The following is a 14566-nucleotide window of genomic DNA, read 5'->3' as shown; positions in this document are numbered from 1 at the left end:
ATGAAGAACAGATTATTGATTAGGTTGGCACCAACAAGCTACAAAATATACAGAAGGGAATCAAAAAAGCTTTAGGTTTAAATTCAGGTTGACAGCTTCTCATATTACTTTTTGGGCTTGTGTAGTTCCCTTCGATGATCCCTCTCTATTTAGGTACAATACGTTAGCTAAAGGAATATAATTGCAATAATAATAACAGGTATTTTTATATCATGGCTTGGTAACATTGTGGTGAATTGTATTGTCATATAGATCCACAAATCTAAGTCAATATGTGGAGCTTGACCATTCTCCTCATATCTGTATTTGCTTACCTCTCACATCCAAGAAACATGCATGTTAGGTTAATTTTCAATGCTAAATTTGACCAGTATGAGTGAGAATGGGCAAGTGCATGAGTGTGCTCTGTGATGCTGCCCTATCCAATGTTGATTCATACCTTGTCTTCGGTATTGCCAGGAAAGGTAGTGTGGCCATAAAATGGATAAATAAGTAAAAAAGAGCAAAATAGACTAGAATAGATTAGAGAATTACAGAATCCAGCATCATGGGTTCAAATCCTACATGCAGTTAGTGAACACATTTAAATGCATCAGATAATTGGGATAAGACAAGTAACCTGATTAAGGCAGAAACTTAATTTCTTTAAAAAACTGTTTATACCTATGAATCAACTAATGGAGTTCTCTCTTGGCAAAATACTCAGCGTCATTAAGATCTTCAAAAAAGAGTTAAATATCAACATTGACTTCCCTGAATCTGAAAACAAACATGAAGCCTGTGTCTCCCGAGATCGTGCTGTTGAGCTTAGCACTGTATGTTCATCTCATTAACATAAATTTAGAGATTTCTGAAATATTAAAACTGAATATTTCAGCCAGGAAAATGAATAATGCAATTGTCTGAGCATTTGTCACAGAAAATATATCTTTGTGGACGCTTTCACTGGTGGGAAAGAGTTCTTTTGAAAGAGTTTACCAACAATGAACAGAGGGAAAACTTCAGGATTTCAAGAAGTGCATTTATAAAATTGTTCAGGAAGTTGAGCAATGTGATGGCCAGAAGTAACTGGCCAAGGACATGCATAGACTAACAGTAAACAATCATGCACAGACTATGAAATCCTTAACTGCAACCAAGAGTTTACATGGCCACATAACTGGGTTGCTCATAGAGAAATCTACATGTGTTAACCCAGTTTCTCAGACACCAATATCCCGGTTTCTCTCATGGCATTTTTGAAAAATGGTTTCTGTGAATTAAATGGTTATTGATGTACATATATATACTGTTTATGCAAAATATGCACATTCTTCTCATGTCTTAGTTGTAGTAGAAGCATCAGTAGTATTGTCATAAACAAGATTCAATTAAAACATATCATTCTTTTTTAGAAGTGTGGGTTCAGAAGACCCTCTAACATTATCAGATTCCTCCAAAGTCTGTGCGGCATTTCTCTCTGGGTATTCAGGTTTTCCCATTTTCCTCCCACGCCTCAAATACATACATCAGTAATGAGATAGCATGTTTGAGAATATTATAGTCAAATTGGGATCACATTCTGCCTCAAAGCCCTTGAGATATGTCTCTGAATCTAAGCCAAGTCACTGACTGTGTGCAATTAACACATTTTCTCTAATCTGTACATTTTATTTCTCATGATATTCCGGTTGTATTTCCATATCTGATTTATTTGTGGCACTAAATTGTCCCGTTATGAGTGACTGAGTGTGTGCATGTATGGACCCTACAATGGATTAGTGTCTAATCCAGGGTATCTTCCTACATTGTGCCCGGTGCTACTAGGATGTGCTCCAGACCTCTGCAGTCCTACAATTAAATTAAGCACATGGGATATCATGTAAATTGATTCTTCTTCTTCCTTTTCTTCTTTTTCTACTTCAATGTGGGGTCAATGTATCTGATCAGTCTTCTCCATGTATCTCGATCCTGCACCTCCTCACCAGTCAGACTCTTTTCCCTCAAAGCTTTTTTACGTTATCTATCCACCTCCACTTTGTCCTCCTTCACTTTCTCTTACCCTGTACTTCCATTCCCATCACTCCTACACCCACATATTCATTGTCTCTCCTCATCAGTTCCTCTGTTCATTTCACTTCAACCTCCTTTCCTGTACTTTTTAGATCTCTCTCTCACCTTTTTTCTACCTCTGATTGTCTCATTTCCTATTCTGTCCTGTTTTGTTACTCCACACATCCATCTCAACATTCGCATTTCTGTCACATCTAACTTCTTCTCCTGTGCTCCATTTGCTGTCCATGTCTCAGCTCAAATACATCATTGGTGATCACACAATACTCCTGATACCCTCTTCTAATTGTCCCATCCACACTCCACTCTATGGGTTACCTCTGCATCTAGTTTTTCATCTTGAGCTACCTTTGATCCTAGATATTTAAGTGTATTCACTCTTTTCAATAGGTCTCCCTGCAGGCTAACATCTGAATCCTGATCATCACTTTTATCATCTTCCTATTTATCTTCATCCCTCTATCTTCCAAAGATTATGATAATATATAAATTGATTGAAAAATTAAAAATTAATGAGAAAGTTCACTGACACACATAGAAAGAGAAGTGCATGATATGATGGTTAATACTGTGACATTTAACTGTTCTGTGTATCCAGTGTCACACACATGCGTATGGAAGGCAGCTAAAGAGCTCAAGAGAATGTAATTCCCGGTCAGGCCAGGGGGTGGTAGAGTGCACTGACCCTTTTGCTTTTTACCCAGTAGACCAATTGTGGGAAATTCCACCTGGGCCCTTAAACGTCACTTCCGGTTCCACCCCTGAAGACATCATGTCCTCCCTCCATCTATAAAACCCACCATTTCTGTACCAAACCTCAGTTCTGTTTTGGTCTGTTTTCTTCCAACCTCTTCAATTTAGCAGCCATTTTTCAAGTATATGGGAGGCTGCCCCAAACCTCTTTTTGCGTCAAGGCTCAGTTATTTAACACACTGGGGCACCACAGTTTCCCCCCATATCCTAAAGACTTGCATATTAGGTGTGTTGGTGACCACAAAATCGCCAAAAATAACTGAATGTGGGCATGTGGTGCTGTAACAGAAGAAGGTTGTACTGAATGTAATGCATAGATAACTGTCTAATACTGAATAGGCCTGACTTTGTTGTTGAAATAATATTTCTGAAAATTTACAAAGTAAATGTTATCGTAATAGGTTCCATGTAGCTTCTCTTCAGCTCTAGTAGGGCAAGTGGAATCATATACATATTAGCATAATATCTTTCAAGTATTTTTTACATTTAAAAGGGCACATTATTCTGTATTTCCAATGATAACTAATGAAACATGGTTTAGAAATCTATGTTTAAAGCATATCATAATCCCCCTGATATGTGTTTCCCTATCTTGATAAAGCTATTAAAGCACAAGGAATTTTCCAAAAACAATTTCTCACTTTTATTTATTTATTTTTTTCTTTCTTTTGGTTTTCTACGATTTGCCTGGAGAGTCTCATTAAAAATGAGCCTCGGTTGCCAGGGTGAATAAGAAGTTGGTTTTAGCGCGTGAAACAAATCAATTAATTAGTAGCAGAATCGAATGGAAGTCCCTTCAGGGGCAACATGGGCTGCACTGCCTTCTGAGCCGTGGTTACCCTCAATTGTATGAACTAAATCATTGTAAATGGATGAAATCAGCAGAATAATGTTCTACATGGTAATAAACATTAGAGTATTTCACAGAAAGAGGAACAGTAAATGATTTTCTTCTCCTGTACGTTGTAGAGTCTCCCTCAGTATATGCAACCTAACTACTTGTCAGGAAAATTGATGAAGTACATCTTGATCAGGTACTCTTGGCTAGTTGAACATATTTGTTATGTTTTTGTCTGCAGAAAGCTCAGTCCTACTGCATTAAATGTCAGCCGATGCTGATGAAAAAATCAATGTTGCATTCTGCTATGTATTTGGAGATGAATGAGATTATGCGCAGTATTTTTTTTACATCCCTGCCCAGTCACTATCTGTGTAGAGTTTCCATTCTCTCCAAGCTTTTTCTCGGGTAACCTAATTTCCTTGCACATCCCAGAGATGTGCAACTTAAGGTTCATTTAAGGCACTAAGTGAACTCCATGTGAGTGAGTTTGCTAGTATCCTGTGACAGTCAGGTGCCTCATTCATAGCAGGTCCCTGTCTTACACGTAATGCTGCCTGAATTGGCTGTGGCACCCCAAATTCCTGAGCCTCAGGAAACAAATGAATAAATGAAACAGCATTTTGAAGAAATAGGGAGGTTTGTGAATCCTTCCTGTGACCTTTCAGAATTGGGTCAATTACCCTGGTAGAACTGAAAGGCACTGAAATCATCCTAATATATTCTGAGGACTCTTTACTATCCAACGGAAACGGCTGCTCAACTAGGTTGACTGTGAAGCTTTAAAGGCATGCAACATAATCTGAGAGGCAACACAAAACAAACTAGGTCATCTCTTTAGTTGGTGACCGAGGGCTTTGACGTGTAAAATGCACAGAGCTGGAGCTGAACAGGCAGAAGGATGAAGTTTACAGCTTTTCATTAACCCACATGATTATCTACCACAGCCATACTGGGCAAATGGATCATTAAAAATTCAAACATGTTAAAATGTATTTTTATGCACATGAAAAACCAATTTAAAAAGTGGTAGTGTAAGCACTTAGTAAGGAAGCCACTGGCTTTAACAATGAAAACATTAAAGGCAGTTAACATAGTGAGCTTCATTAAGCAGTTTTTGAAGGAAATCAAGCACATGTGTCTGGAAAGTAAAGCTCTGCTTCACCAAATTTGGTCTAATCACAATCCCCATCCTTGGATTGCTCAGTTCAGCAGCTATCTGTCTGAAATTTTCTTGATTATAATAAACCCTAGATAACAAAAGCTAGATTTTTCTGATTGTTATGTGACTCTTTTTTGTTTAACCCCTCACACAACGAAGCACAATGCTGTGAAAAAGAATTTTCTCCTTCCTGATATCTCTTTTCTGCATATTTTACACAATGAACGGTCTCAGACATTTAGACAAAGTTCAATATTGGAGAGAGGGAACACAATACAGTTTTTAAATCAGTACTGTACTTCTTTTATTCAAGGAGAAAAAAAAGTGATAATTGTTACTAAATGCAATTTTATATAAGTCTTTCACATCATCATTGGCAAATTTTAGCCCACCCATCTTAAGCAGGACTGTGTAATTCAGGCACACTGGTAGATTGGTAAGTCTAAACTGCTCATTTCAGTCCCAGTCCAAGTTATGCTATAGTTTCAGGTCACAGATGACCTAAGAAGTGTTCTGGTGAGGTTCCTGTAATTATGGCAAGTCCTTCGGGTCCAGAGGCAAATCATTCCCACAATGTCATACTACCACCCTGTGTTTTATTTACTCATGCAACATTTTCATGCAATGATCATTTTTACATCATATAGTATATCTATTAGTGCTTAGCAGCAATTAAAATTTTTAATCACGATTAATCGCCAACAATCACAATAATCACATTGTTGTGTGCAAAATTCAATAATAAACTCAAGTAATGCATTGCATGTATTTGGTTTGCAAACACTTTAAACAAATAAGGTGCCTTGTAACAGCAATATTCCCTTTACATAGTAGCAGTTAAAATATTTCTTGTAAATCTCAACGTAAACATTAATGTAATCAAAAAAATATAAAACCAAAGCTATTTGCCACTGTCAGAGCATTAATGTGTTATCTAGTTTGTTATAGAAAAACAAGTTACCCTCAGAGTCCAGAGCCACAATCACAACATTATACCAGGCACCTTCCAAGCAACAGCAAGTTAACATTTCTAAATCTGTTTTCTTTTTCATCTGAACAGATACCAGCAGAAACATTTTCTTTTATCAGGGAGCAGCATAAACAGTTTATGTTCAGTAGCAACTCTTTGAGGGCTAATATTTTTTCCAAAAAACTCAATTTTCTGAAAAACGCACAAAGTAATACTTTCACATATAAATCAACATAGAACAGCTGTTGCTGCCTGTTGTGCCTGCTGTCATAGCCTGTTTGCAGTTTGTGGCAGCAACGGCTGCATGGGGGGTCTCGATGGCCAGCAGGAATGCACGGTGGGCTGGCTGTCTTTGTGAGACAGGTGTGCGGGGGAGCCAGATGCAGTGAGACGCAATATGGTTTGTAGCTCCTGTCATTGTAAGTATCTGTCCTCCCAGGCAAACATTGCCATAGGTTCATCAGCCACACAAACATGTTCAGCACCATGATCAGCTAATGATGGAACCTCACTTTTGTTTTCGATCTACATCTCCAGATCACTCGCATCAAAATCAGAGTCCAACAATTTAGAGTCAAATTCAGAAATAATACGAAAAAGTCATCCATGGATTATTTTGCTTTGAGCATTCACTTTGGTATCTCTCCACATGCCATTTTAGAAGCTGTTTGCTCTTCGCTACTCATGCACATGCAGGGAATCGAGAACAAGTCAACAAAGCTAACTTTCCTTCTAGCAAGTGTATCGATAAGCGCTGTAACAAGAAGATCACTGATCTCTAGCAATCGCTAGCGAAACTGAGGCTTTCAAAATAATAATAATAACAAAAACTGAGTAAACGTGCGATCAAATAATTGTTGCCGGACACGATAATGCGTTAACTTGCCCTGCCTTAATATCTATATATCATTTTTTTTTTAGCCTTCATTAAGAGAATACAGCAATGATACTCTCATGTTAATACAAACGATTTACCGTGAATATGTCAACAAAAATACATTCTATACATCTGCCTTGCTAACAACAGTAGTGATTCAGTTGTGTGTTAGCAGTTGACAAGCCACTCATGTGATGCAATGGCAGTGCAACTGTCTCCCAGAAATGGGGTCATGAGTTTGCGTCCTGGGTTCTCCACATGTGAAATATTGTTTTAACAAATATTCCACCATGAACTGACAGCGAGCAAAGCGAGGGGGCCATAGGCAGCCAGGGGGGCACACTCCCCTAGTTGTAGGTATACATTCTTACCATTGAATGTTGTATTTTCTAGACATAGTGCCATGTAAAGAGCGCTTCTTTTAAATATTCTGTCCATAAAACATTGTTTCAAAAGGCTTGGGGATCAAACAGATGTTCTGTGAATGATTGATGATCATTTATGGTACTGTAGGATAGCAGGGGCTTTGCCTTTGTACTCTCCCATGAATCCCATTATTACTCAGTCTCCTTTTTATTATGGAGCCATGAACACTGACATTTGTAGAGGCTAAGGAGGCCTGCAGTTGTTTGGGTGTTCTTCAGGGGTCTTCTGTGATTTCTTAAATGAGTCATTTCTGTGCCCTTGGGGATTCAACACTGTTCCAAATGTTCCTGATTTACTAATAATGGCTCTGACTATAGTGTGGTAAAGCAGTCATACGACATGCACTTCAGAACAGGCCATTCACCTGAATCTAAGTACATCTGGGCCCAGCCAGTACTTGAATGGGAGACCAATCAGAAAAAGCTTGGGTTGCTGCTTGAAGAGGTGTTGGTGAGGCCAGCAGGGAGCATTTATCCTGTTGTCTGAATGTGGATCCCAATGCCCCATTGCAGTGACAGTTACACTGAACTGTTAAAAATGGTGTTGTCCTAGTAAAATTGAGGTCTTGACTCTCTGTGGTCATAAAAGGTTCCTGGGCATCCTTCATAAAGAGTAGGGTGTATCCCGATGACCTGGCTAAATTGCCCATCACAGCCTAGTCATTCTGCCCCCTCAATCATCCTCTGTCCCTAATTGGCAATTTCTCTCACCCCTTCACCACCTAACCGCTAATGTGTGGTGACAATACTGGCACAAAATGGCTGCCGTCGCATCACCCAGGTGGATACTACACACTGTTGGTGATTGAAGTGGTTCCCCCACTCACTATATAAAGCACTTTGAGTAGTGAGAAAAGCACTATATAAATGTAAAGAATTATTATTAAGTCCCAGAAATTTAGAAGTGGCTTTGTAACCCTTTTCTGATTAGTAAGTTTCAACACCTGTTTTCTTCCTCTGTGTCCATATTTATCACGTGTCTCAGAAAAGAAAAATGGGCCTAACTAGCTCAAAATCTCAAAATGATACAAATTTGGCTCTATTTTTACAAGTATGAGAAACTGCATTTTATTAGTTTTCCTAATTTAAAAAAACTACTACTAAATTCATCAGGCTTTTTGAGACCTTGTGAGGTGTTCTAACTCACTAGAAGCTGCCAGAAGATGTTGTTCAGGCAGAGATTGGCATACACATCCCAGGAGAGATGGAATGTTTTGGGAATATTGGACAACAATGAACAGTGAAAAGATATCAGTTTCACAGAGATGAAATAATGTTTGTAATAAATCTTGTACACCACATGATTGCTCCATTTATGTGAAGAGGTCATAGGCTGCACAGACATAGAATTACTAGACGCCGCATGACCAGCAGCATTGTACGTGAACGTCGCTGCCATATAGCGAGTGGCAATGCTGTGGAGTGAAATAATGGATAAAGATGCCTCACGCATGTGCTGCTTGGGATTGTACAAACCGCTGTACACTCTAAACCAGATCCCGGGGGATTACATTTCATAGCTATGGCTAAACAATTGTTTTGGTTATATCTGGCCATTCGAAAATCCCATTTTATAATCTTAACTTTAGCTACGCCAGGCTAAGATAGCAAAGCTATGCATTTATGTGCTCAAGTGAGCCTCCAAACAACATTTTGGCTAAACTTATTTAGTCACCAACTATATAGATTGTTGTTAGCTGTTAACATTTCTCAAACTTTGTAGGTTTCCCAAAGAATTCCACCTCAGGAAACAGTGAGAGGTAGCCCTTAGATGGGATTTTGAGAAAGCTGTGTGTCGTGCTAGTTTGGTAACAGATGCTGTACTGGCATCATATGATCAAAGCTACCACTTGTTACATTCAAAAACAAAAGAGGTTTGATGATTCCTTTTGAGGGTACAGTCAAGGTGGTCAAAGTAGCTGAGCGTGTTATCCTACAGTCAACATTAGGGCAAGCTGTCAGTGTATCTCTGATCAATCATTTTGTTCGGGCTGAAATTGGTTCAGTTGATGTGTTTTTTCTCAAGGAGCACATGGAGGAAACACAGTTTGAAATTGACAGCCATCATTTTATACTCATGTCTTTAGTTGTGTCTGTCTTCCACAAACTAAGACTGCACCATATTCCCAGACTGAATACAGAGTGGCAACACACGGAAAAAGCTATGTAAGACAGGTCTGTTTCAAGGATTTTAGATCCTATCCTGTATATATTTAAGTAACCACATTGTGTGTGTGTGTGTGAGAGAGAGACAATTTGTATACAATAAAATTGTTTATTTTTGTCATTGAGTGTATCATTTCACTGTTAAAAGAAAGACCAGACTGCTAGTTGCAGTCTTACTATTTTGACTTTCAGACATTGGTCAAGTTTTTGTCTGAATAATTAATAATAATGATACATAATACTTAATACTTTCTTAGCACTCAAGGTAACCTTACAATAAAATTAAACAACATTAGTAAAATTAAAACAAGAGAATTCTAAATCAAAAAGCAATCATTACCAAACGAGCAAAGATAACTGGCAGTAACAGTGCAAAATTCACAATTGGTATGCCAGTTTGAAAAGATAAGTTTTGACGGTAGTTTTAAAATGTGTTATTGAATCAAGCTGACGTATATGAGAGGGAAGAGAATTCCAGAGTTGAGGAGCACTACGAGAGACGCTCGAGCTCCCATAGAACAGAGTTTGATGTGTGGTACAGAAGTAGAGCTCCAGATGAGGATCTGAATGAGCGAGAGGAGTGTAAGTCTGTAGGAGATCAGTGAGGTAGGGAGGAGCAAGGTTGTGGAGAGCTTTAAATGTTAAGAGCAGTATTTTGTATTGTATTCAGTAGTGAACAGGGAGCCAGTGAAGTTGAGAGAGAATAGGTGTAGTATGTTCAGTGGATTTACAGGTTATTATCCTGGCAGCAGAATTTTGAAGAAGTTCTAAACAATGGATACATTTTTGGGGGATGACAGATAGATTAGCATTACAATAATCTATACAAGAGGTGACTAGGGCATTAACCAATATTTCAGTACTGTGTTGCCTAAGAACAAGACGAAGTCTAGAAATGTTTTGGAGATGGAAGAAGGCACTCCGAGAAATGTTACTTATATGGGAGGAAGTATTTAATAATAATAATAATTATTATTATTATTGTTATTATTATTTAATAATTGCCATTATTAGTGTATAAATGGAACCCACCCACAGGGGATGTACAGACCAGTGTGTTTCTTCATGCTGGTCCCAAGCCCGGATAAATAGGGAGGGTTATGTCAGGAAGGGCATCCGGTGTAAAAGTTTGCCAAGTCAATACCGGATCGGTCAAACCCCAGGTTAACAGCGACCGCCACCAGTACTTTTAGCCAATAGGGTGCTGGCGGAAATTGGGCTACTGTTAGTCGAAGGAGAAGAAGAGGGGGGAGACGTGTCCAGAGGAAGGATTAGTGGAGGAAAGTAAAGAGAGTGGAAGTGAGGGTAGGAACTTTGAAAGTATGACTGGTAAGGGGAGAGAGTTAGCAGATATGATGGAAAGAAGAAAGGCTGATATATTGTGCATGCAAGAAACTAAATGGAAGGGGAGTAAGGCCAAGGTGGATTGGAGGTGGATTCAAATTGTTTTATCATGGTGTGGATGGGAGGAGAAATGGGGTAGGAGTTATTCTGAAGGAACAGTATGTGAAGAGTGTTTTGGAGGTGAAAAGAGTGTCAGATAGAGTAATGATTATGAACCTGGAAATTGAAGGTGTGATGATGAATGTTGTTAGTGCATAAGCCCCGCAAGTTGGGTGTGCGATGAATGAGAAAGAAGATTTTTGGAGTGAGTTGGATGAAGTGATGAACAGTGTACCCAAAAGACAGAAAGTGGTGATTGGAGCGGATTTTAATGGGCATGTTGGTGAAGGGAACAGTGCAGATGAGGAGGTGATGGGTAGGTATGGTAGGTCAAGGAGAGGAATGAAGAAGGTCAGAGGATAGTGGATTTTGCCAAAAGGATGGACATGGCTTTGGTGAATACGTATTTTAAAAAGAGGGAGGAACATAGGGTGACGTACAAGAGTGGAGGAAGATGCACACAGGTAGATTACATCCTATGCAGAAGAGTTGATCTGAAGGAGATTGAAGACTCCAAAGTGGTGGCAGGGGAGAGTGTAGTTAAGCAGCATAGGATGGTGGTCTGTGTGTAGGATGACATTGGAGATCAAGAAGAGGAAGAGAGAGAGGGCAGAACCAAGAATCAAATGGTGGAAGTTGAAAACGGAAGACTTCAAGGATAGGTTTAGGGAGGAAGTGAGACCTGACACCCTGGATGTCAGCTTTCTTACACCAACTGAAATCTAATCTCAGCAAATGTCGCTGTATTTTATTTTTTGAGTATAACTATGGGATCATACTATTATTATTATTGTTATTATTTTAGTGATGAAGCCTTCGCATCAGTAGCAAAAAAGTACAAAACATCATCATGATTTCCAAGGAACCTACTGTATAAAACACCTTCATGAGCACCATTTTACATCTCGGGGTGTATTGAAATTATGTCATTTATTCTCAGACATGACCTCCTACTCCTCACTGGGAGTGGGTACAGGACACTTCATAACTAGTTCTCATTTGGAGTTGGAAAAATTCTTCTCCTAATTAGACTTCTAGTGCAGTTCCTAGGAGTAATTCTGAGATGCTTGATAAATGCAGGCACAGTTCTGGAATTTCCTTGGATCGAGGCATAGTGTTCTTTTGGAAACCTTGAGGTGACTGCTTCACTCCCATGGTAAGAAGCAATATATTGTGAGGTTTTGATTTCATAGGGCTGCCTGCAATCAGATGTGGCTGTGTTTGGTCAGCTGAGTCTATCAATGAACTGTGGTCAGGCATTTGAGGGAGTAACTGACGGGGCAATTATCTTTTCACATGGGCAGTATAGGTGTTGGATGACATAATTACTTAAATATATTAATTAGCAGTGGTGCTTTGTGTTAACTCTGGTTGGCTCCTCTTATCTTATACTAGCCACAGTACCTGTCAAAGATAGCAAATATTTTTTAATTATTCTATTCGCTATTTTTTGCCTTACATGAATGTTCAACATCTTTACTCTGTATTTACATGTGTGAACGTCTCTTTACCGGTGCTTCCTTTCTCAAGTTTGTTCTCATAAAGCCTGCTTCTCAGATTCTGCATTATTTTCAAGGCACCTTAATTACCTGTTGTCCCTTTTTTATATTGCCATCTTTGAAGGTAAGTCTCTCAGTATGCCTCGTATGCTTTTACTCCTCCCTGTGCGTCTCACCTTCGCACTTCCTCATTCGTCACGTCACCAAAGCCAAACTGACCACTCAGATTGCTCAGAGGAAACAGACACATACTGTAGACCTTGGTGTTTTATTATATAGTAGATTACATTTTATCTAAAGATCTTGGGATATTCATTGTGGTAAATATACAAAAACTAGCTATGCCCTGAGGCTCCGCCCGCGTAAAACTGAAATAGAACAGTGAGGAGGGCCCTGCCCGGCTCCCTACTCCTGACGTCATGCTTACCCCTCCCATCGGCCCGCTGCGTGCCTTTCAGATATGTGCAAATAAATCGATAGTTGAGCAAACTATGATACTTAGCGTGATGAGAGAGCTCGCAAAATCAACTGGAATGTTCAAGCAATTTATAGAAAAAAACCTGATCTGATTCCGTTAAGTAGTTCTCTCATGAAAAGTGGACAGACAAACATACAGCCAGACAGAAAGAAGTTGGAATTTATATAGAGAGAAGTTAGGAATGTCAGGAAAATCACATAAACCTGTTCACAGCACTGTACATTAAGAGAAATAGGTCCGACATCATCTCGCTGGGACTTGGTTATTTTTCATAATGCAAGACTGCAATGTTAGGCAAGAAGGAATGTCTCATTTCACAAGTCATAAATGTTCCGCTTACCTGGAAAGCTGTATTGAAAGAGTTCTATTATTCTGCCAAAGCTATAAATTTATTATATTATTTTATTATATTTATTTTTGGCTCTTAGTAAGCCATTTATTGTCAAAAGCACACTTTATTACTTTATTACAAACTCATCGGAACAAGTCTTGAAACAGATCTTAAAAGCACACATGAAAATGGAGTCAATGTCAACAACAAGTCAACTCCATTTCTCTCTTTCAGATTCAATAAAATTCAAAGACACCTTCCTCAGATTTGTACTCTTGCAAAACGGCAGAGACATAATCTTCCACACCAATATGAAAGCCAAAGAAGGACTTCTTGTGTGAGAGAAACCAGTGCTTATAAATACTTTTATCACCACGAAATCTGGAATATTAGGGCATTCTTGTGACTTAAGTCTATATGAAAGTGTGTTTCCTTTGTCAGAGTGTGGAGGGAGTGCTTTGTGGTCTCTACACAGGTAGGGAATTGGTGACAGAGAGTGCCATGACAGAAGTTACTAACTTCCTTTCCCTTTTTAAACCCCAAAGTGGAGGATGACATCCAAGAAACCTGCTGACATCATTTCAAGTTCAGACTCTGGAAGTCCTGTCCTTTCCGCCCCACACACTATTTAAGAGACAGTCAGACTAACAACTGAAGGAAATGGGTCCTCACTCTCAGAAGATTGGCTTTTTGGCTGAAGAAGCTCTAACTTACACCAAATGTCTTTTTTTCCTAATTTTGGTTACAACCACCTCATCACCAATAAACAGGGAATCCACAACAGACTTCCAACACTTTATCTTTCTGTCACTTATCTTTTCACAACTTTCCACCAAAGTATCCCTAGTAAGTAAAGACACAGCTTCATCTATCCCAACATACACAGAAAAAATGATGTGGGAGCAGTGGTAGCTGTAACAATCCCATGCAGATATCATCAGCCAAATATATGGCCAAACTGATACACGTGACCTAAATCTTGAAAATGAGGCAATGTACAAAGGGAAACGTACACAAAAACACTTTTTAATCAGCCTGCTAACGCAAATTGAATCTCAAAAACTCATTTTGTTTTTTTAAGAAAACAACACACTTAGGACAGAAATTGATCTTTTTTTAAGAAAGCATTTTATAAGGTCCCAAATGAGAAGTCAGACATCAAACTAAAAGAAGTGGGTTTTCAGGGTGTTATTTGTAGATAGGTGGAAAATTGGCTCAGACACAGGAAGCAGAAGGTGATGGTGTGAGGTTATCAGAATTGACTGACGTTAAGAATGGTGTTCCGCAGGGGTCAGTGCTAGGGCTACTGTTATTTTTAATATATATATAATTGATTTGGATAGGATTATAAGTAACAAGATGGTTAAGTTTGCAGATCATACCAAGATAGGTGGATTGGCAGATTATCTAGATTCTGCTGAATCATTACAGAGGGACTTGGACAGCATACAGGCTTTGGCAGAATTGGGGCAGATGAAACTTAATGTCAGTAAATATAACATATTTCAAATAGGAAGTAAAAATGTGTGGTTTGAATACACAATGGAAGGTCTGAAAATCGAGAGTACACCT

At 38.8% G+C, this 14566-nt stretch overlaps 1 protein-coding gene across 3 annotated transcripts in view; it reads left to right on the top strand.

The window, feature by feature from the left end:
- Positions 1 to 14566, top strand: part of dlgap3 (discs, large (Drosophila) homolog-associated protein 3) — an 828395-nt gene that overhangs the window by 738541 nt on the left and 75288 nt on the right. The window lies entirely within an intron of this gene.

Source organism: Polypterus senegalus, chromosome 17 (genome assembly GCF_016835505.1).
Source record: "Polypterus senegalus isolate Bchr_013 chromosome 17, ASM1683550v1, whole genome shotgun sequence".
Taxonomy (NCBI): Eukaryota; Metazoa; Chordata; class Cladistia; order Polypteriformes; family Polypteridae; genus Polypterus; species Polypterus senegalus.
Note: the sequence above shows the minus strand (reverse complement) of the source record. Positions and strands in the feature narration are given on the sequence as shown.